Below are 23453 nucleotides of genomic sequence, written 5' to 3' on the forward strand. Positions count from 1 at the left end.
ACACAATGTTCACCTGCAAGTGCCAGGGAAAATTACATTAAATCCAAGATTTCCAAATTTCCTACTTTGATTAGATTGGCAGCTAATGGGCTACTGACAAAACCCCACAATAAAGCCTCAAAAAGTAACTGCAGCAGAACAGTTAGCATTATCAGAATGTCTATAGCACACATAGCATGGGGAATGTTTCAACTTCACAAAGGTAAATGCAACTTTGATGAATTGGGCATTAGCATGGCTTAGATTTAGATAAATAGATAGATGATTGCCAAAAAACAGCTTCCTCAAATTCTCTCTAGCTCTAGTTATGTTTCTACCCATAGAGAAAGAGAGAGAAACTGAGAGACAGAGATGATCTGATGGTCTCATAAATATATTTCTTTGTCTAGTTTATTTCCCTATTTGCACAAAGACAAAGCAAAGGTAAGGATAGTACGAATTTATAGTAAATGTAAACAACATCAGTGGTTTGACATTGAAATCTATGCAGTCTGCTAGATATAGATAATTGTCAAGTGAAGACTATGTGAAAAACACATAGTTGTTTCAAATATTTCCACAACAAAGCTATATTTTTTATTCTACAGATGTACCCAAAAACATCAAAAAAAGGATTGTTTGAAGACTCTTCACACTGAACTGGATCTTTGGTTTGTCTATACACTGACTGGTAGTAACACGTCAAGATTTCAGATGGATGCTTGGAGATATCCATGAGTGAACCTGGGATTTTCCTCATCCAAAACCTTATCTCTACATACCCTTCCCTCCAATATACAGATGCCTCGCTCACCATTTTGCAGCTGAGGCACTGAGATTGTAATTTAATATTCAGTCACATCTAATGTAACAATTTATACAGAACAAAGGATGTCCATAAATGATACCGTCTTGGGGAGTCATGGCAGAATAGGTTAGTTTCCCTCTATTAAACAAAGATTCAGTTCTGTCATTAAATAACTCTTGACTGGTTTACCAGGTACTGTAATTTGTTAACATCACAGCTTGACCAGATGTTTCCTGGTCTCTATAGCACAGAAAAATAGATGAATAAAGAATATGTAATATATAATGGAGGGGGGAAGTATGTAGAGATGAAGAATGACATAGGTTCACTGTGACGGCACGAGTGGCACCATCTATATGTCGAACTGTACGTTGCAAGATTTGAATTGTTGTATCATGCCTGATTTTGCTTTTAACTTGTAAATGTAGTTGGACTGATTGGTTATTTATAGCTGTCAATCAATGTTGTTTGCACCAGTTATATCGCTCCCTCAGCTCAATTGATTGACTCCACCCTTTCCTGGAGTGGGTCAGTGTTTCCTTTTCATTCCACCATCAAGCTTTCTATCAGATGGACGTGAGAGAGATACTTGGCTCTAAAAGCCCTTGATTAAGTTACCTCTCAGCACCAATTCTGAGGTTCTTACCCTTGAGACTTATTGCTTCATGTTCAGGGCCAACCTGGACGACGTTGAGGAGTCTCAAGCGCCTTCAAATCAGTTCTTTGGCATCAGAGGAAGACTGTGTCTTCAAACATAGGCCATTTGGACTGAGGCTGAGGATTGCTCCGCCATTCACAGCCATTGAGAAAGAGGGACCTGGAAAAGCTTCTCAGCTACAGAGCTCCTTGAACTTAAGACAACCGAAGACTGTAATTTATATTTTCCTTTAACCCTCTGAAACCTCCAGCTTATTTGGATAACCTTTTGTGAACAATAAAACCAGTTTTGAATTATCTACAGTGTTTTGGTCCTTGGGAGTTCCAGTTTCCCTAAAGGAGGGCAAGAAGCAATCCCCTGGGGAAAGATGTCACATCCATGCCTCTTTCGCCAAGAGCCCCAGACGCGATGGCACGTTCACCAATATTAAACAGGGCAAGCTTGTGGTGTTTGGAGGAGGAGAGAGACTAAAATTGTTAATTTTACTGTAATTTGTTCTGTTTGGTTTTGTAGGGGGGCTGGAAAGGATTAATTAAATTTCAGTCAATTTCAATGGGGAAATTTGCTTTGACAAGCAAACAAAATTGACTTACTATCTTGTTCACATAATGCTTCACTATCTTATTCACAGATACCTCATGTGTCAAGGTATCACTGTATTTAGAAGCACAATGTTTGTGAATTATGCTTACAGATGGTAAAGTATTGTAAACAAATGACGAATATATCAAATAGAATGGCCAGCCACCACTGTTTTAAACACAAATTTGATGTAATGTTGATTGTATTATGGAAATTTGATGACACTTCCTTTGGTCTGGATAAAAGTTAGGTTAATAGCAGAAAAAAGAAAACTACAAAAATTAAGTCAAACTGTATAATTAACAAGAAATCTATGACTGGGAGTCAAACTAGACGTTAAGAGAGAAAAGTATTTTCTCCATTTAACCCATTCTCTCCCATAGATGATATGCTTCAACAGACATGCACATGAAGCTGATATTTACTTTTTGAGGCTAATCACAAAATAAGGCAGATTAAATGCAAGAGATTGATGTAACAAAAATTACATGCAGTAGCCCTACTTGCAGCCAGTAGGCAAGGTCTAAGGGTGGTGGTGGTATTTAAATCCCCCTGTGGAGGAGGCCAAAGCTGGTTAGGACTGGCTGGCTTAACCGGCACCAGTCACATGGCGACAGGCAGAAGAAGAACCTTTTAAAGGCTAAGTCATTGCTCATCTTCATCCTTTGCTCTTGGCATGACCCAACCTCTTGCCCGAAGAACAGTGTGAGTGTAAACTGGTCACGTAAGGGCCAAGTAGGATGCTTTGCCCACCCCACACTGTTTCGGTTGGGTGTGGTCGGTGGCTTAGGGTGGAGTCATTAAATAGGTTGTCATGGCATGGTAAAGGTTAAATAGTTCCAGTAGGCATCATGGCAACCCCCCCCCCCTTTCTGAGGATTAAGAGTGAATTTCTATAATAGTCTTTATAAGATTCTGTGAATCAGCTGACTGTAAAAGGAAGCTCCCCTTGAGGATGGAATGAGGGTTCTTACTTTTTAAAAACTCTGACATTTGGGAGGGAACACCCTCAGGATGGTTGTCTAGTTAATATCTGCTGAGCCAAAGAATCTTGGGTGGCCCTTGGGATCTACGGTGCTCGACCAAGTATGTCCTGAGAAGTGGTCAGAGGGAATGATCTGCATCTTTCAGCCAGAAACAGGATAAGCCCTATGAGGAGCGGCTTAAAGAACTGGGCATGTTTAGCCTGCAGAAGAGAAGGGTAAGAGGAGACATGATAGCCATGTACAAATATGTGAGGGGAAGTCATAGGGAGGAGGGAGCAAGCTTGTTTTCTGCTGCCTTGCAGACTAGGACGCAGAACAATGGCTTCAAACTACAGGAAAGGAGATTCCACCTGAACATCAGGAAGAACTTCCTGACTATGAGAGCTGTTCGGCAGTGGAACTCTCTGCCCCGGACTGTGGTGGAGGCTCCTTCTTTGGAGGCTTTTAAACAGAGGCTGGATGGTCATCTGTCGGGGGTGCTTTGAATGCGATTTCCTGCTTCTTGGCAGGGGGTTGGACTGGATGGCCCATGAGGTCTCTTCCAACTCTACTATTCTATGATTCTATGATTCTAAAATGGGACCTTTTTATCCCGTGGCTTCCCTTCTTTGTAGCAAATCAGTGCAAGTTTTCCGCTGATGTCATCTTGCCACCCCCATTTTGAAACAGGAACTCGAATTTCTTAGGCTGAAAGATGTGGATCTTTGCATGCCTGTTTGACCCTGTCTTCCAGAAAACAGGTGTTTTTATTATCTCCCCCCTGTGAAGACTGCACCAGCTGATTTCTGTCCCTTTTTAAAAGCCCGAAACAGCTGATTGGACAGTCAAATGGATACACAGCTGATTTAAAGGTAGCACGAAGGGAGAGTCAATAGAACTCCCTGAAACTATTTTACACTGTAAATACTATAACAACTATAAACAGAGCTTTAATAAATAATTAGGCAAAGGGAGAAATCTGGCGGAAGATTTTTTTTAATTCCCTCCATTATGCACTGATCAATATACGCACACATGTGAATATGCTTGTATTTCTTATATGCACATATATGGATCAGCGCATAATCATATACTTTAAAAACATTTCCAGTGGATGGCCCCCGTCCACCCTCCATTTTATCCCGAGCCACAAAAAGGAGGCTAGTGAGGATAGTGGGGTAAGGAAGCCTGGGACTGGCAGGTCTGTGTGGGGACCTACTCTAAGGTCCCGGATGTTTTTGCCCCTCTTTTAAAACTCATGTTTTGGTGCTATCTGGAACCACCCTAAGTGTACTAGTTGCAATGGGAATCCATTTCCCTTCCCTGCATATGGCATGGCTGGATAAGCACTGTCTAACCTATTTGTAATAATTATCTCAAAAGAGATAGTGGCTTGTTACATATTTAGTGTAACATGTAGTTTGGCCCTAAAAAAAATGCACCCTGCAAAGCAAAAAATAAATAAAAGGTAAGTGCTATGGTTTAGGAAGAATAACAAACAGGAAACAAGGAGTGAGCCTAGTAAATAGGAACACATACAGCCCTTCCTTTCACAACCTGCTGGATTTTACTTAAGATGCCATTTGAAAGAACGTAGAGGTTACACAGGATCATATAAAACCATTACAGAAAGGTTAGGAGGATGTTAGCAGAGGAAGTAGGTCAACAACAGGGGGTTTGGAGGTTCTTGATTATTGACTCTAGCAATATATAATCTTCTTCAGTGACCTACAATACCTGCTTTGCAGAAGGGAAATATTTGGGGACAATACTTTTATTCTGACTTTTCAGATCTATGGAGCATTTGGATGTCTTTATTCTTGTTTTTTTAAAAAAACAAAACAAAAAAACAAAAAACAAAAACAAAACAACAACAAGTATTTGACAAAAATGTAAATTTATTTATAAACATGTCTCCTAGAAGCACCTTGATGTGAAAGCAAGAGCAAAAAATGAATTTCTGTATGAGAGTTTGTCTCATGAGATTTCTAAACAAGAAATAAGCACATATTCCAAAAGCTTGGGATTTTAGTCTTTTGACTTTGAATGACATATTCCTGCTGTTTCTGTTTGCTTGTTCAAATGTCTTTCTCTCTTTCAAGTTACAGGACATTTGGCTCCCTTGCTTTCTGTCTATTGCCACTGATACAAGTATTCTTTTGGGCAAAGTCTTTTTGGGGCCAAATTCTTTTTCCCTGGGACCTCTTCTATAGGTGCCACCATCCCTTTCCTAAACAAAGGAAATGCATTAGCAGTGGTGAGGAACTAATTGGAATTAAGAGCTTTCAAAGTCAGAAAGTCATTGAAGATTCATAATATTTGTTATGTTATGTTGTTACGTTGTGCTGTTTTGTGGAGTTTGGATTTTGTTGTATTTTGCTACATGGCCAGTACGGCTACCCCTGAAAATGTACTACATACTTGAGAAGATCTGTTCCTACCACCCTGATCAAATGAAATGGGAAAATATCAGATAGAAGATAATACAGCCTTGGTAAGGTAATGCTAGATATATAACAGTATTCTCAAAGTAACATCCCTGTGATCTTTTTGAAACCAGTGGTCCTTTCACACCACACAGATATAGTGCTATGTTTCAATCTATGGGGTCCTAGGATTTGTAGTTCGATTAAAGATTTGAGCTCTCATATTGAGACTTCTAAATATTCCTTCCTAAACTGCATACTCCAGAATCCCGTAAGATGTTACATCCAGCGACACTTTCACACCAGTTGGGGGTGGGTCTTCCATCGGAGGTCACACAACGTTGTGTGATGACTGGTGTGGGGCTCCATCTATTAGATGGGGTGAGAGTGTCCTAGGACGCTAAAGTCTTCCTGTCTGATGAGGTCACAAGCCAGCATATTCCACAGCCAAACAGCTCTTACCATCAGAAAGTTCTTCCTAATGTTTAGGTGAAATCTTCTTTCCTGAAATTTGAATCCATTGTTCTGTAACCTAGTCTCCAGAGCAGGAGAAAACAAACCTGCCCCCTCCTCAATGTGACATTCTTTCAAATATTTAAACATGGCTATTCATGTCCATTTCAGCCTTCTTTTCTCCAAACTAAACATGCCCAGCTCCCTTGGCTGTTTCCTCATAGGACCTGATTTCCAAGACTTTGACCATTTTGGTTGTCCTTCTCTGGACATGTTCTAGTTTGTCAATATTCTCCTTAATTGTGATGCCCAGAACTAGACACAATATCCCAGGTCATGGCAGTTAAAGTGGAATTTTTAAGCATAAATTGGTTTTGCTTTGCTTTGGGCAAAATCAGGGGACATTCCACCTTCTTAAAGGGTCTCAACTCTAAATGGGGTCCCTTTAATTCAATGTTGAGGTTCCACATGGGCTCAGCTTAGTTCCTTGTGCTGCTACTTCAGAGACAAGAGCCATATGATCTTTAATGAAACTTCCTGACCCTTTCTCTTCAGTTTTGTTTCATAGACTTACTCAACCTGAAGCATTACTGACACACGAACAAGACATTTCCAGAAGACTTATCAATGGGAAGCTGTTCTACAAGGATATATAATTTTTCATTCCTGATCTCATTGGTGTGTTTCACTCAAAATAAAATCAAATTAACATTCAGCTACACACAATTACCTAAAGTTCATTTAAAGATGAAACAATACAAGCAGAAGCTGGAACCAGAAATATTGATTTGACCTTGTTTTAATTTCATTCTGGATGTATACATTCTGCCATATAGGCAGCGTGAGACAAATTCAGTTGTAGGTGGTGGAAAATAATCCAGCAGGGCAGTAGCTGTCTGATCAATATCTCAAAGACTTCATCCCAGGGAAGAAAATTCGCTTACTGACAAATTCCTGTTAAAAGCCCCTTTGCTCTCCTAAGAGTAAAGAAAATCCTGACAAAAGCAGTTTTTAAACTGCAAACACTGACATTCAAAGAGGGTAGTCTTCTATGTGAGCTGCTGACTTTCACTCTCTCTATGTTTTTAATCAGTGTTTTCTAAATAACCAACACTTTTGCCTTAGGAGTCCTCTCCTGACTTTATATTCATCCTTGAAAAGGGAACTACTTAACACAAAATGAATTATCATTTATGTACTAAATTGATTGGTTAAAGACAAGAGACATCTGCAAAGTGTGCTGGAAAGAAATGGCTTTGAAGCAGAGATCCTCTTTGACATTGCTGGAGTGCAAAGCTCTACTGACGTGTTGCCATGGGAGAGCTGTTTGGGGTGATAGAGGGTTATGAAAATGAAAGCTGCCAGGAGGGCATGGAGGGATCATTCCCAGTGCACCTCACAACCCAACAGTGGACACTGACTGCTGGAGAGGCAAAAAAGTACCCAGCAGACAGGAATAAACTATTGTGCAAGCATGACCTTGGTATCTTTTCAGTCCGGCTTCCGTATGGGGCATGGGACAGAGACTGTATTGGTTTCCATCACGGATCATCTTCGATGCCAGCTTGACCAGGGCGGGTCGGTGCTGCTTGTGTTATTGGATCTCACAGCAGCATTTGACACAGTTGACCACAATCTTCTGACCCACCGCCTTACCGTTACTGGACAGCTTTAAATTGGCTGGCCTCCTTTCTTCACAAACGTGGACAGCGAGTGGAGAGGGGAGGCGTGGTCTCTGAGAGGTTCCCTCTACTTTGTGGGGTTCCTCAGGGGGCCATTCTCTCCCCTCTGTTGTTTAAAATCTATATGCGACCACTTGCTCAGCTGGTCCAAGATTTCGGGCTCGAGTGTTATCAATATGCTGATGACACTCAGCTTGTGTTAAAGATGGAAGGCCGACTGGATTCAATTTTCATCAGTGCCTCGAGGCCGCTATTGGATGGTTGCGTTCCAGTAGGTTGAGGGTGAATCCAGCAAAGACGGAGATCCTATGGCTAGGTCGACCGGGCAGCGGAGATATCCAGTTGCCAACCCTGGATGATGAAGCGCTATGCCCGTCTTCACAGGTAAAGAGTCTGGGAGTCCTCTTGGACCCTTCACTGACGATGGAGGCCCAGGTCTCCGCCGTTAGCAAAACTGCCTTTTTTCATCTTCAGCAGGCTAGACGGCTAGCCCCGTAACTGTCTCGGGACAACCTGGCTATGGTGATCCAGGCTACGGTCATCTCGAGACTGGACTACTGTAATGCCCTTTACATTGGCCTTCCTGTGTTGGTGATCCGGAAGCTCAAATTGGTGCAAAATGCAGCTGCCCGGCTCCTTGCGGGAGTCCCGATGAGATGCCACATAACACCAATCTTACTGCAGCTGCACTGGTTACCGATTGAGCACCGGATCACTTTCAAAGTGATGGTGCTTACCTTTAAAGCCTTACATGGTCTAGAGCCGATGTACCTGAGGGACCGCCTCACCCCCTACAAACCCCAGAGATCCCTCCGTTCTGAGGACCAAGACCTATTGTAAGTCCCCAGTTTTAAGACCTTGCGTCTAACAATAACTAGACGTAGAGCCTTTTCAGCAGTGGTGCCATCTCTCTGGAACACCTTGCCACCTGAAGTTCGTGCCTTGCGGGACTTGTCAGCCTTCCGCGGGGCATGTAAGACACACCTGTTTCGGCAGGCTTTTGAGTTCTGTTATTGATGTTTTAAAAGGTGCTTTTAGGATGTTTTTAAGATGTTTTTAAAGATGTTTTAAAGATGTTTTTAAATTGTTGATTTTAGCCGCCCCGAGCCCTAGGGGAGTGGCGGCATATAAGTCTGAATAATAAATAAATAAATAAATAAATGGGTTATATATGTGTAACCTTGGGCTATGCACACATATATATATTCAGGAGAAAACCATTCACTGTTTGACTTTATTTCTCCAATCAAGGTGGTCTAATCCGACTGCTAACTGATCTAGCAAAGGCACAGAACCATAGTCCAAGCAGTTCTAGACACCTCCTTGTGTGTTCTTTTGATGCATAAGACCTACTGTATGAACTTCCCATAGTTCAATACGAGTTATTCACTAGTGTGTTTTCAGAATTCTCTTTTTCACATGCATAGCTCCTGCTCATGCCTGAGCTTGTTTCTATGTTTTGTTATTTTAAGTTATAGCCTCGCAGCTGTCTCTTATTGAGGCAACCATAGAAAGAGAGCTGATAAAAGGGCAAACAAGAAAGCATCTCAGTATCAAACACAGAGCTTTGGTGTCAGGAGTAGAAGTCTGTGAATTCCTGGAGCTGCTACAGCTGTCAAGATTCAGCTTTTGTAATGCAGATTTTGATTTTCAAGACTTAATAAGCAGCATGCAACCTTAAAGAAAAACCTCCTGTTTCACAGCATTGGAAAAGATATGCCTGGTATAGTTAGTGGCTGCAATTATGGTGCATCCAGAGTAACAGTGCAAAAATCAAAATCTAAAATATGTGGTTGAGGATCACAGACAGGCAAGCTTTAAAATCGTATTGTTGGTGGCTAGACTTCTCATTTGTGTAAGGAGATTGTGTGAGGTTAGAACAGGCATGGGCAAGCTTCGGCCCTCCAGGTGTTTTGGACTTCAACTCCCACAATTTGTCAGCTGTTAGGAATTGCGGAAGTTGAAGTCCAAAACACCTGGAGGGCCGAAGTTTGCCCATACCTGGACTAGAAGGTTGTATTATCTAGTGGGAACCTAGATGATCTTAGATAGCTACAACCCTCACCACACCTGTGTGTATATATAACATTTTTTTGCCCCCAAATGCCATCTAGGGATTGTGGAAAGACAAATATCAACACCAAAGCTTGCTTGCAGAAAAGTTAGCAGGGCAGTCAGAGGGTTCAGGCTTTTAGAGAGGCTGTTAAGATCTGATTTTGGAAGCTGAGAGTGTGGAAAGAATTCAGGAAGTAGTATTAACTTATATACTTGTATATAGGACAATCTCATGTATAAGTCCAGGGCAGGATTTGGGAACAAAAATATGGATTTTGATATAATTTATTTATTATGTATTTACCCTATTTATACCCCACCTTTCTCAACCCGAAGGGGACTCAAGGTGACTTATAACCCATGGATAAATTTCAGAATCATTTTGTGGAGCAGTGAAGGGACCAATGCTACCTCAGAAGTCAACTGTTTCTGGATCCTGCCACCATTTCACCTCCCAGATATTCAATAAATAGAGGGGGTCAGTGCTTCTGTTAGGTACTCCTGGAATGGACTAAGCTCTAGCCTTTTGGCACTCTATTCAGAAACAAGAGTAGTTCCTTTTTAAATAAAAGTGAATATATGGTACTCTGGACCCTTGGATAACTTGAGGTTTCATGGGTAGGTTTTTGGACTACATTTTTTAAACTTATACATGAGCATATAGGGTACTTTGTTCAAAAATGTTACTATGTACTGTCCATGGAACCAGCCCAAGGCTAAAGGTTTATTTTATTTGCAATAAATAAATCGTAGCTGTTTTTATTTTATACTAGCTCGGATACCCGGTGATGCCCGGGTTATCTAAACATAGGTAGTTTGGTAAGGATAAACATTAGAAAAAGTCACTGTTTGTTTTTGGATGTTATGAATGGACACATTAGAAAATGCACACAGATATGGGTGGGTGATAAGCCACATCATCCTCTGTTATGTCTCCCCAAACCTTGTGAGTATTTAAAGTAGTCATTTGAAGGGGGGGGGGAATATGTATGCCAAGTTTGGTCTATATCCATAGCTGGCTTAACAGTAGTCTCTGGATGTGAGTAAAGGTATTGCAAATCTCATTGTCCATGGTGCATGGTGGAGCGGTCTGTGTCCCAAGCTTGGTCCAAGTCCATCATTTTTGGAGGTCGCACTGGTCTGTGGAAGCAGCGAAGGTACTGCAAATCTTATCATCTGTGGTTAATCCCCCCCAAATCCTTCCCAGGACAAAAAGTGCATCATGGTGGATCTGTGCCCCAAGTTTGGTTCAGGTCAGTCACTGGTGGGGGTCACAGTGGTCCCCGGAGATGGGTGAAGGTATTGCAAATCCCATCATCTATGGTTCATCCTTCCAGAAATCTCACCAGGGGGGTTGTCTGTGTCCCAAGTTTGTTCCAGGTCTATCATTCATAGGGTTTGCAGTGGTCTGTAGAAATGGGTGAAGGTACTGCAAATCCCATTATCCATGGTCCATACTCCCCCAACCCTCACCAGGATATAAAGTGGGTCATGAGGTGTCTGTGTGCCAAATTTGGTCCATATCCGTAGCTGATGGGGGTTGAAGTAGCCTCTGGCTATGGGTGAAGGTACTGCAAATCCCATCATCCATTATTCATTTTCCCCAAAATCTCAATAGGATGTAAAGTGTGTTATGGCAGGTCAGAACCTACTGATAAGCACAGTCACTTATCCAGAACAGTAGTCACCAAGAGAGACAAGTATTAGATCCTGAAAGATTCTGAAAGTAAAGGAGCAAAATGAGCAAAAGGAGTCCAGTGTTTGGAATAGCAGGGCCAGCTTGGATGGGGATTTTCTCCCGAGTACCAAAAATCCCACAAAAATGTACAACTTTTCTTCAAGAAGAGACTAGGAGGGAAAGTCAACTCTCTCACTGAAACTTTCAATGAGGAGACCCCCCCCCTTGTTTTTCTTGTTCACAATATAAGGATGAATCCGGTCATGATTCATACCTCTATGCCTAATGGCTACTAATGGATAATCTAATCTGCTCAGATGACATTTTCATAGAAGGCGGAGCTCTTTAGGTCCATAATCAAACAGGACTGCTAGGTTGACAGCAACTGAAGAGTCTAAAATGTGGAATGAAGGAGTTTAATATAGTCCAAGAGATAATATGTCAAAGTGCAATAGACAATATGCTAGGATTTTGCATATAAACTCACACATTACATTTCTTACGACTGCCCACTTTAACATTCATTGTATTCCAACAGAGAAGTAAATGCCTTCTTCACCCAGTACAAATTCATTTTGAGTGAACACATTATAAAGTTAAGAGGCATTTACTTTGATCTCCCCCCTCCCTTGAACAAATGAGGACTTTGCACTTCAGATCCTCTTTAAACACATTCAAAACCCCTGCACCATGAATAAATGTATTACGTACTGCTTCAATATGCCCTTTTAGCCATTATACCATGAAATGAAGGTGTGTTGACCAATGAATTGGCATTTCCATGATCACTTTGCTTATTTTCCTCCCAAAATGTGTTTTAAAAATCAAGAAAAGCAAGAATGGGCTTTATTCCTTCATCACGGAAAAAGTGCATTACCATCTATGGTAATGGGATCTACCATCTCATGAATGTTAATAGGGGTTAGATACTCAGCATATTGATGTTACTTCTTCAAAGATATTCTAGCTAGCATGAAGTCACTGCAGCAAGTGAACTTCATAACTCTTTTTACTGTCACGAACTGCAAGACAACTCAATTATGCAGATATTTTATTTTTATTTGTTGATCTGTTAATTTAGCATTTTCTTGTTCTCTTATTCCTCAGGAAGTACATGTTCCATTCATTCTTTGAATGTATGGAAGTATTATTAAGTTACAGTGATACTACAGCAACAATCCACATACCATCAGGGATCGGGCCAGTACCAGTCATTTGTGAAACATCGGGGTTGTGCCAGTTTCTTCAACCTGGAAGAGGCCTCTGACTTCAGAGCAATGGGTGTGATCGGCCACATAGGAATAAGTCTGAAATTGGCAAAAGGAGAACAGCAGATACTTATAATCACAGAACTCTCCTTCCTACCCTTTCATTAGTTAGATTGAATCTGAATGTGCATCCAGGAATATTCAGTGGACAACTTGTAGTGCTGCCGCTCAATTGCATAGTTGTTTCTGACTCTTCGTGATCTCATGGACCAGTCCACACCAGAGCTCCCTGTCGGCCGTCGCCATGCCCAGTTCCTTCAAGGTTAAGCCAGTCACTTCAAGGATACCGTCCGTCCATCTTGCCCTTAGTCAGCCTCTCTTCCTTTTTCCTTCCATTTTCCCCAGCATCGTGATCTATTCCAAGCTTTCCTGTCTTCTCATGATGTGGCCAAAATACTTCAACTTTGCCTCTAGTATCCTTCCCTTCAGTGAGCAGTCAGGCATTATTTCCTGGAGGATGGACTGGTTGGATCTTCTTGTGGTCCAAGGCACTCTCAGGATTTTCCTCCAGCACCAGAGTTCAAAAGCGCCTATCTTCCTTTGCTTTGCCTTTCTTATGGTCCAGTTCTCACATCCATAGGTTACTATGGGGAATAACTTGTAGTAATTCCCCTGAAAAGTAGTAAATTACTACCTTGACCATTACAGGAGAGAAAGTATTTTATTGCCAGCTTATTCCTGCAAAAGGTCATTGAAAACAAACAACAACAACAACTTAATGTAAGTTATTTCATAAAACTAACCAACATAGAAATATTATTTTGGGGGAAAACATTACATTTGATGGTGATAAGCTTGCACATTCATTTAAAGCAGATGTCCTCAAACCTTTTAAGCAGAGGGCCGGTCCATACGCTTTCAGACTGTTCTGAGGCTGAATTATCATTTGGAAAAAAAAAACAAATTCCTAGGCACACTGTACATGTCTTATTTGTAGTGCAAAAAACAACAACAACAACAACAATGAAAGAACTATACAATATTTAAAAACAATTTTAACCAACATAAACCTATCAGGATTTCAATGGGAAGTGTGATCCTGCTTCTGGCCAATGAGATAGTCAAGTTAATTAGGATAGTTGTTGTTGTGTGTCTTCAAGTCATTTCAGACTTTTGGCGAGCCTAAGTCTAAAACTGAGGGCAGGGGCCAGGTAAATGACCTTGGAGGGCTGCATCCGACCCATGGGCCTTAGCTTGCAGACCCCTGATTTAAAGTCTGTGAAAGTGTGTGCCAGATAAAGTCTTTGCGATGCCCCAGAATGTGCCGTTTTACTCTGCAACAGACAAAGAAATGCGAATCTTCTGATAAAAAAGGAAGTACATGTTCATTATCTCCCATTTTTACTTTTCTCTAGTTTCAGTTTTAATTCCATCTCAGTATTAATTGACCTTATTGCATGGCTGTGTGGCAACAAGTGGATCTCCTGAATGAAACAATTCAGAGGTGTATAATCACTGGAATACATATTGAAAGTAGTTTTAGGACAAACCATTGTAGGGATCTTGCCCATCACAAGGCATATTATGATCAAAGTCAACAGGGCAGAGCCGTAGATGGCTATGCTTGGATTTAGAGGAGGAGTGAAAAACATGTGGCCATCCAGGTATTATTAATCCAACTCAATTTATCTCAGGATCACTAGGCAATGATGAGAAATGCTTGGATTTGCAGTCAACAGTCAACATCCCTATGTCTCGTCTAAACTTTAAAATTGTTGATAAGCTAAAAAAAAAATGAAGCAAGTTGCAGCTAGGGCTACTAGAGTGAAAACTGCAGAGAACTATCTTAAATGGAAGAGATTTCATTAGATGTTTCTTGTTGCCTGATTGTGTACCAAACAACACCTGCTGAAATTGCCTCTTTCTACAAAACCATTAAGGGGACAGGAGCCCCCTCCAGATTTTGCTGTTCTGACAAATAGCAAAACAAAAAATAGGTTTCTAGTAATAATCCAAGCCTGACCAGTTCAGAAAGTTCATATTGATTGCTAATCAAGAGAGCTTGGCATTGTTCACCTCTGTTTCTTTCAGAGAGTTTTTCAATCCAATTTTAAAAATCAATCTCCAGTTTGCTACACTAGAATAAGTCCAGACAATGCTCTAGTTCAAGGCCTAGACCCCTAAGAACAGTGAAATAATAACCAGCATAATTACCAAATAAAATCATTTACCATATAGACAAAAGACACTCTTCTGAAGAGTGGTTGTACTTTTTGTATTCAAACTTAAGCACACAACTGTCTCTAACATGCAGTGGACTTGTGGTATCTGCTGAGTTTTGGTTCCAGGACCTACCATGGATGTTGAGGTCCTAGTATATACAATTACATGATAAATGTTGTCCCTTATAAAAATGATGAAATCTAGGTTTGCTTTCTAGAATTTCTATCTCTTTTTTGGTGGTGGGGGGGATGTATTCAAGCTACATGCAGAATCTGTGAATATGGAGAGCTGATTGCATTGGCAGTTCCATAATGAAGCTGAAGGTGTTAGTTTTAACAGAGTAGGATGAGTTGTGAATCTTGAAACTGACAGCTAAATGAATTTAAATTAGAAATAAAGTGCAAACATTTAATTAGAGATGTAATTAAGACTGAACAAGTTGCCTTCTAAGATCATGAATGGCGTATGTATGACATTCAATCCAGACCAGGAACTGTTCTAAAAATATGGCAAGATCGATACCCAGACAGAGCTGGCTATTTAAAAAATTACCTCCTACCTTCACAGCCTCATTCAACAAGAGGTGAAAGCCTTATCTAAGTGGTCTGATAGAGGTAAGGGGTTAAGCAAACACCTGTCCCTTTTTGGTAGCAGGGGATGATAGGGAGGAGTTTTAGGTGTATCTTTTCACACTTCTATTGAAAGTCAGGGCTCTCAATCTGTCTCTTAGGACTCTTCTACACTGCCAGATTATCTGCTTTGAACTGGATTATATGGCAGTGTTGCTGTTCAGTCCGGTGTGAGAAAGTCTAGAGACTGAATTATTTTCCTTCATGAGTTTGTAAAAAAAATAATCAACACTGAGTTACTATACACATTGAGAGGGTTTAAATGAAGAATTATATATGGAGAAAAATAATGTAATCAATAACCTATTTTCAGTCCATGGTTCCTGCTTTGCATAAACCTCAATTTGATTCCATCTGGAGCAGCTGATATGTATGTGTTACAGAAGATAGAAGGAATTATTATTATTATGCACATTAAGTTTTCCTGGCAAAATTCTATCAGCCTACGTCCTGCTTCATTTTGTTGTCCCAGACCATGCTTGCCTGTGATCCTGGTTATCATTTGACTGCCCACCTTAGCATTCCAATCTCCTGTAATGAGAATAATGTCTCTTTTCAGTGTGTTATCCACTAAGTGCTGCAGATCCTCGTAGAACTTACCTAATTCTGCTTCTTCAGCAGCTGTGGTTGGGGCGTATGTTTGGATCACTGTGATGTTAAATGGCTTGCCTTTAACTCAAATTGAGATCATTCTATCATTTTTTTTGGGTTGTATCCAATCACTGCTTTCACAACTTTATTATTAACTATGAAGGCTACTCCATTTCTTTGGTGTTCCTCTTGTCTGCAGTATAGACTCATATAATCATGTTCAAAGCAAATGATCTTGATTATCTGCTTTGATAACCTGGATTATATGAGAGTGTGGTTTCCTGGGATTCAGAAGGTAGGGAAGGAGATATTTCCAGAAAATTGTCTCAATCTAAATCCTGGGACATGTGACACCCCCCCCCCCCCCGGTCACATGTCTGGAGGCAGATAAGAGCCACCCCCCCCCCCCCGATCTGACTCCCATTATTGGATTGTCCTCTGTTCTAGTTTTTAATACCCGAGGAAGGACCTTATCCCATAGAGTTTGAAAGCGCTTGATTGAGCTGTTTCAAATGGGATCCCACAGTAGCCTTCCCATGATGCTCCTTCCTTTCTGTAGACATCCTGTGGAATCCTCTTTGAAGTGTGTCTGCTGTAGGCTGAGAGAAAACTTGGTAGCAATAGCCTCCAAGGCTCTGGAGTGCATGCAAATCATCTGTATGGATTGTCACCTTGACGTGGTGAGGGGGCTTGCGTGTTCCAATGAACCTGAGGACATAACCACTGGAGTCATGCACTCCCAGGAGTGGCCACAGGGGAGGGTCCAGACCAAGAACAATCCGAAGACCCAAAGACCTCAACAGCGGAGCAGGCGGAGGATAACATGGTACATGTTACAACGGCTGTGAAGGCGGAAGAAGGCTGCAACAGAGAAGCCACTCTCATTGTGTTAATTACACCACTGCTGGGACCTCAATCTGTGAAGACTGTGTGTTGACTGGCCGTGCACTGACCTCCACATGTTAAAAAAAAATCACGGACAGGCGTCTTCCAAGAAATGGAGGACCATCTTCCTCGAACTACGAGGGATCGCCTAAGAAGTAAGAAAATTTGTCATGCAATGGGTTCTGTCTGTTCTCTTGCCTCCATTTCATCCCTATCCCTAATGTTGTGTGTGATGATGTAATAAGGGGGAGGGAAAAGGGAAAGTAATGTGGACAATGTCCAGGAGAAACAGATGTAGCAGCCATGGAGTGTGTGATACTGGTAAATACACATTTAATTTACAGACAGGAAGAAACAGGATATGTATGAAGGCCACAGTAGTCACTGCCTGAATAACAGACAATTTACACACTGATGGGATGACTACTCTGACCACTTCCATGGAATAAAGCCCTCCCTCCTATCCTTCCGTAGGAAGATTAAAACTTGGTTATGGGGCCAGGCTTTTGAATAATAATTGTCAGCGTTAATTATTATCATGTACGCTGGAACTCAATCAACAGACCCAGTTTTTTGAACTGAACACGCCTACCTGTATTTTATAATGTGTTTTATGAATACTGATGTAAGTTAATAATAATTTTTAACTGATTTATATTGCACTGTATAATTTTTATATATGCGTTTTATTGTAAGCCGCCCTGAGTCCCCTGTTGGGTGAGAAGGGTGGGATTTAAATATTGTAATAAATAAATAATAAATAAAGAGAAAACAAGTTTGGCGTAATATTCCCCTTAAGATCCTAGGGGAAAGTTTTATTTATTTATCATACCTGTATCCCGCCTTTCTCAACCCCGAAGTGGACTCAAGGTGGCCTTACAAAGGCAATAATTCAACACCACATGTACAAATACATCACTGAATAAACAACAACATTAAAACCAACCAATTAAAATATAATATTAAAACAAGAATTAAAATCACATTAAAAGAATTAAAAGCTTTCCCTATGCCCCACCAACATCCCAAGTAGTTTGTGAGGACAAAGAGAGAGCATTCTTAATTATTGCCCAACACACTGGGAGTCTCTCCCATGCATTGGCCTGTCTGTGATCTCTTTTCACTAGCTGGCAAAAACATACTATTTAAATAGTCTTTTGCTTCAGCCTCTCCCAGCTTGCAGAATGACTTGCCGGTAAAGGCGTGACAGTTGGCCACACACTACCAGTAAAGACAAATCTCTTCTAGCATACATATCCTGGTGGTTTCTAAATTATGAATTGATTGCTTTTTAAAAATATGTATTCTCTTTTAACTGATTATGTATTTTATTTGGTGTTATATGCTTTAAATTGATGTTCTGAATCCAGCTGTTGTAATTTGTTGTTCTGCTCTTCAATCCATAAGGACAAGTGGCTAAGAAAATAGAAGCGATAACAGGGGGAAGAGGTGGAGAATATCATTTTAAAATCTTTTATTGTAGGTTGTCTTGGGTAGAATATAAATAAAATAAAATAAAAACATGTGGAGAGATTCTAGAGTTGATGGAAATCTATTGCTATTTTTCAGCTGGCAATAAAGCACTGTGGCTCTTAAACTCAGTGAGAGCAACAAGAGGTATTTTACAATAAGAGTTGTTTCTGTGTCTTCAATTTGCACACCTTTTGATGACACTAAGTCAGGCATGGGCAAATGGACCCACCAGGTGTTTTGTACTTCAACTCCCACAATTCCTAACAACCTACCAGCTATTAGGTTTGCCCATGCCTGCACTAAGGAGATCCTATCATGGAGCTTTCCTAGAAAGATTTATTCAGGGGAATACTTTTGCCTTTCTCTGAGGACAAGAATGTATGACTTACTCAACATCACCCAGTGCGTTCCCTGACAGACTGGAATCTTAATCTTCGGAGTCATAGTCCAGTGCTCAAACCACTGCACCCTGCTTCAAGTAGGCATCAATAACCTAATAGAAGGAAAAATTAAGATTGGGTTATATGTGATTACTTCTTGATTGTCTACACTCCAGATTGTTTTGTCATTAAGATGTCATTTTATTTTACAAAATCAACATTTCACACCAAAACTTTACAGCAGAGATGGGCAACTTCAGCAAGTCTATAGGTAAATTTGCTTCTCTGCAAGCTTCATTACATATGGTAGATTGCCAAAAATGGAGAAAAAAATAAAAGTGGTCTGAAGTCCACTTTTAGTTTTGAAAAAATAAATGTACAGTGCTTGTATATTCATTGGGCTTCTGAGACCTACTTTAAATAGATCATCTTCCAGAAGAAACAATTAATCTTTTCTGTGGATGTTGGAATTCAACAATGCTCTCCATAAGTAAATAGCCCTCCTAATGAGAAATGGATAGAACAGTAGATAGGGTTTAGAAAGTTTGTAGGGAATGCCATATCTTGACTCATCCCCCTCCTCTCTGTTCTAATCACACTTTGGATGTTTACTGATATTCTTAAGGAAACTCTCCTCCCTCAAGTTTTCAGGAATTTTCTATTTCCTTTGTTCTCCCAGAAAGAGGTTAGCCTAGTTAGAGGAAGGATTCTCATGTCTTTCCTATAAGTTATGTAGTTCTCCTGAATAAAGCTTTTGTAACTTTATCTGGTGGTCTTTCTCCTTAAGTGTCATATCTCCTGGTTCTTCCTGATAAGTGCAACTCTGTGCTACTCTTTGCTAACAATGGTAAAGTTTGGAGTCACAAAATGCAACCCTAGTACCACACATTTCCCACTTCTGCTTTACAGAAAGATATCATCCAACATTTCACAAAAAGTAGGACATATGTGGCTGAGGAATATCAAAGTGTTGCCAAAATGGCAATTGTTTCCCAACCATGAAATAATGACAGATATGGAGAATTAGATTAATTGTCTTTTATTTCACTTGCAGCCTGTTCAAGTGAAGTCTGGGGATGAGCAAAAAAGGGAGAGTCAACTTGATGCAGGTCTAGAGACTTCATCACATGGATAAAATCCAGCATTGTGGTTTGACAGTCTCCGTGAGGTGGCATAAGAGCAATCCCGGTGCCCCAGATGCCAGCCGATACTTCCCCATCCCATGTGGGAAAGTTTCACAAGTTGGCTTCAGTCTGCTGAAGCCCCATTGTTCCTTATGGAATACAAGGAGGCTTCCGTGTTGGTGGCAGCAGTGTCCCACCATGCTGCCTCCCTAGTTAACCCACGGAGTCCCACCAGAACTCACCCTACATCATCTGATGGGCATCGTGGGGCTCCATGGATGAACTGTGGCAGAAGTATCCTAGAATGCCTTTTTTTTTTTTGCTCCATATGATAAGGCCTTTAATGAGCCCAGGTATCAGGCTGTGACCACCTCATCAGCTTATCCCTTGGACAAAAAAAATGACCTCCAAGGACAAACAGAATGATTAGCAGGCAAACCTAGGGCACTGCACCTCTGCCAAGTCCCAGTACTTTATAAGAGAAAGGTTTGCACTAAAGGGCAAACTTCTTAACCATCATATGCATCCTAGATCCTAAAGCGGTCCTAAAGCCCAGCCCTTCACCAAAGGGGTGTGAAGGTGTACACCAAGTCTTATATTTTCCCCTCCTTACCTGGCAGTAACAACGTATTTACAGAACCCATCCTTAACTAATAATCAAAATCCCCCAAATACAGTATGGAGGAAGCCACAACCCTCAAATAAATAGAGAAAATTCATACCTGGCCCTGAAGTGACCAACAAAGTTCACACCGTTCTGTAGGCAGGAGGGTGGAACACAACATGAATATCCAAGGAAAGTTTGGGAAGGAGTAGACTAGCTTAATGGCTTTGTATGCTATGTCTTGGTGCTCAGCAGCCAGTGCATTTCAATTCTGGACTCTATTCATAGAAGCTATCAAAGTACATATCCCTGCAGTGTCATTTACCATGTAATTCCAGGTATGCAAATACAGTAGAGTCTCACTTATCCAAGACTCACTTATCTGAGGTTCTGGATTATCCAAGGCATTTTTGTAGTCAATGTTTTCAATATATCATGATATTTTGGTGCTAAATTTGTAAATACAGTAATTACAACATAACATTACTGCGTATTGAACTACTTTTTCTGTCAAATTTGTTATATAACATGATGTTTTGGTGCTTAATTTGTAAAATCATAACCTAATTTGATGTTTAATAGGCTTTTCCTTAATCCCTCCTTATTATCCAAGATGTTCACTTATCCAAGGTTCTGCTGGCCCGTTTAGCTTGGATAAGTGAGACTCTACTGTATATTAAAAAGAAATATCATGAAAGCTAAGAGAGGGCCTTATTTCTTTTTGCCTGACTCTACAGGGCAGGATTCCATCCCTCCTCTCCCTGCTAAGCTAAGTGATTTTTGCACTGTGAACTCCACTTGCAATACATGAACTAAGATGAGGATAAAGGTGGAATATTGGGAAAAGAGGAAAACTGGGACACAGATGAAAAAGTATGATGGCAGAGGATTAATCAGGCTCTTCCAGCCAAATCAACAACCTCATCACATTGAGATGGGAAAGCATGCGTGACCATCCTTTTTGCGTAGAGATCACCCAGTTAGAAAGTATGAGAAAAGCAAAATAGTTTTTTCTCTTGAAGAAGGCAGCAATTCAGTGCAATAGGAAAGATGTAGACACTTGTTTATCTTTAGTTTTTATAGGCGTATCTCCAGCAAATGGCCTCAGCATGGCTTACAATAAATTCACAAGCTCACAATTTAAAACAACAGCAATAAAACAAGACATAGCAGAACAATAAAATAAACTACCAGCCTGAACTTGCTTTAGACATAAGAGACTCAACTAGAGGGGATCCACTGAATCAACTGGAATGTGGTAAATCAACACTTATTTAAGTTCCACTGATTCAGTAGTATGTTCGCTCTAATTGGGACTAAGAAATATGTGTCAAGGCTTTTTCCTAGCACTGAAAAGAGTACAAGGCTCTTGGAGAATATCTTCAGGGAAGATGATCCCAAACTGGCGAGGGATTCATCTTTGAACAAAGCAGCACTTTGAATTGTGTTGTGCAAGCAGAGCAGCTACTGCAATCATCCTTTAAGAAGTGGAAATATATGTGTTTTATTTGTTTCTGGAGTGTGGGAGGGAAAGGACATCACATATGAACTGGGCATCTTGGCAAATGTGGGTATTCTTAACATCCACATTTTAAGAAATCAATAAAAAGGTCAGAAGAAATTGCTTAAGGCAATGTGTGGCTTTTGCTAAGACTGCTTGCTACTGAGCTCTGTTTTTGCTTGCTAGTAGAAAGCGATCTGTAGGAATGAATACATAAGCAAAAACAATGCCAGGACCTTGAAAATAATTTGGCCATAATGTGAGTTAAATTGGACAATTAAGCAGTGGATAATTAACTGGTATAACCGAGGTTAATTCAGTCTTAGTGAACTGTGTTTCAAAATGGTCTTAGATTGAACCACATAGAATTTTGCTTTAAAATCTTTATGGAAAGGAGGCTTAGTTATGAATGCAAATTTGCAACACTACTTGTATCATTTTTTCAGCCTCTCTTTCCCATCAATAATACCGCTACATGAAATAAAACAGCCTTCTTGTTAGATGGAGTACTTTTATAGTAAGTACTATAACAGTACTCTAAAAAATACTGAAAGAAAGTTTGTTATGTCCTTGAGGATGAGAAATGATAACAACAGCAAATGTCCAGGCAGCCCTAAGGCAATCAAGGATGAAGGTGACCTAGATATTTGCAAGGGGAAAAAAGAAATCGGAAACCAGAATGCTTTGGGCCAGGTAAACAAGGCAGGAGGTTTTGAGGTATTCAACACATCTTATTCAAAATGTCGGGAAAGATAGCAAAATAAAGTAGTTGTGACAGACCCCAAATTACTAACTGAAATCATCAAAGTCTAAACATTTTGGAAAGTCGAGTGACATCACTAGGGTTGGTGTTACTCAGTACAATAATTCATGGTTATTGAGTTATTGGGACCGCGGCTAGCACAGTGGGTTAAACTGCCAGCTACAGAAAATCTTGCTGGCCAGAAAGTTGGCAGTTCAAGCTGCAGTTTGGGATGTGCTCCCACCATCAACCCTAGGTTCTGTTTACCTAACAATTTGAAAACAGTGATGTGAGTAGATAAATAGGTACCGCTTCGGCAGGGAGGTAAAATTCGATCAGGAAGGCATCCATGGACAACAGCCTCCTCAGCGTGGAAAATGGAACAACAGCACCACACCATGGCCGAGTCAAACACAGCCTCCAGATGTCGGAGATGAAAAAAAAGTGGGAAGCCTTGTCTATGTTTATGTACTGTCTGTCCTTGTTGTTAATTGTGTAACTGCACTGAATGTTTGCCATGTATGTTTCTGTAATCTGCTCTGAGTCCCCTTGGGGAGATAGAGTGGGATATAAATAAAGTGTATTATTATTATTATTACTACTACTATCACTATTATCATGGTATCACCTCCATGTCATTAGTCCTCTCGGGACAGTCTATGATTACTACAACACATCCACACACAGACACACAACCTATACATGCCCTGCCTGGACTTCCCACCTTTTCCTTTCCTGTTTCACTTTCATAGAATCATAGAATAGTAGAGTTGGAAGAGACTTCATGGGCCATCTAGTCCAACCCCT

Source organism: Anolis carolinensis, chromosome 5 (assembly GCF_035594765.1).
Source record: "Anolis carolinensis isolate JA03-04 chromosome 5, rAnoCar3.1.pri, whole genome shotgun sequence".
Classification (NCBI taxonomy): domain Eukaryota; kingdom Metazoa; phylum Chordata; class Lepidosauria; order Squamata; family Dactyloidae; genus Anolis; species Anolis carolinensis.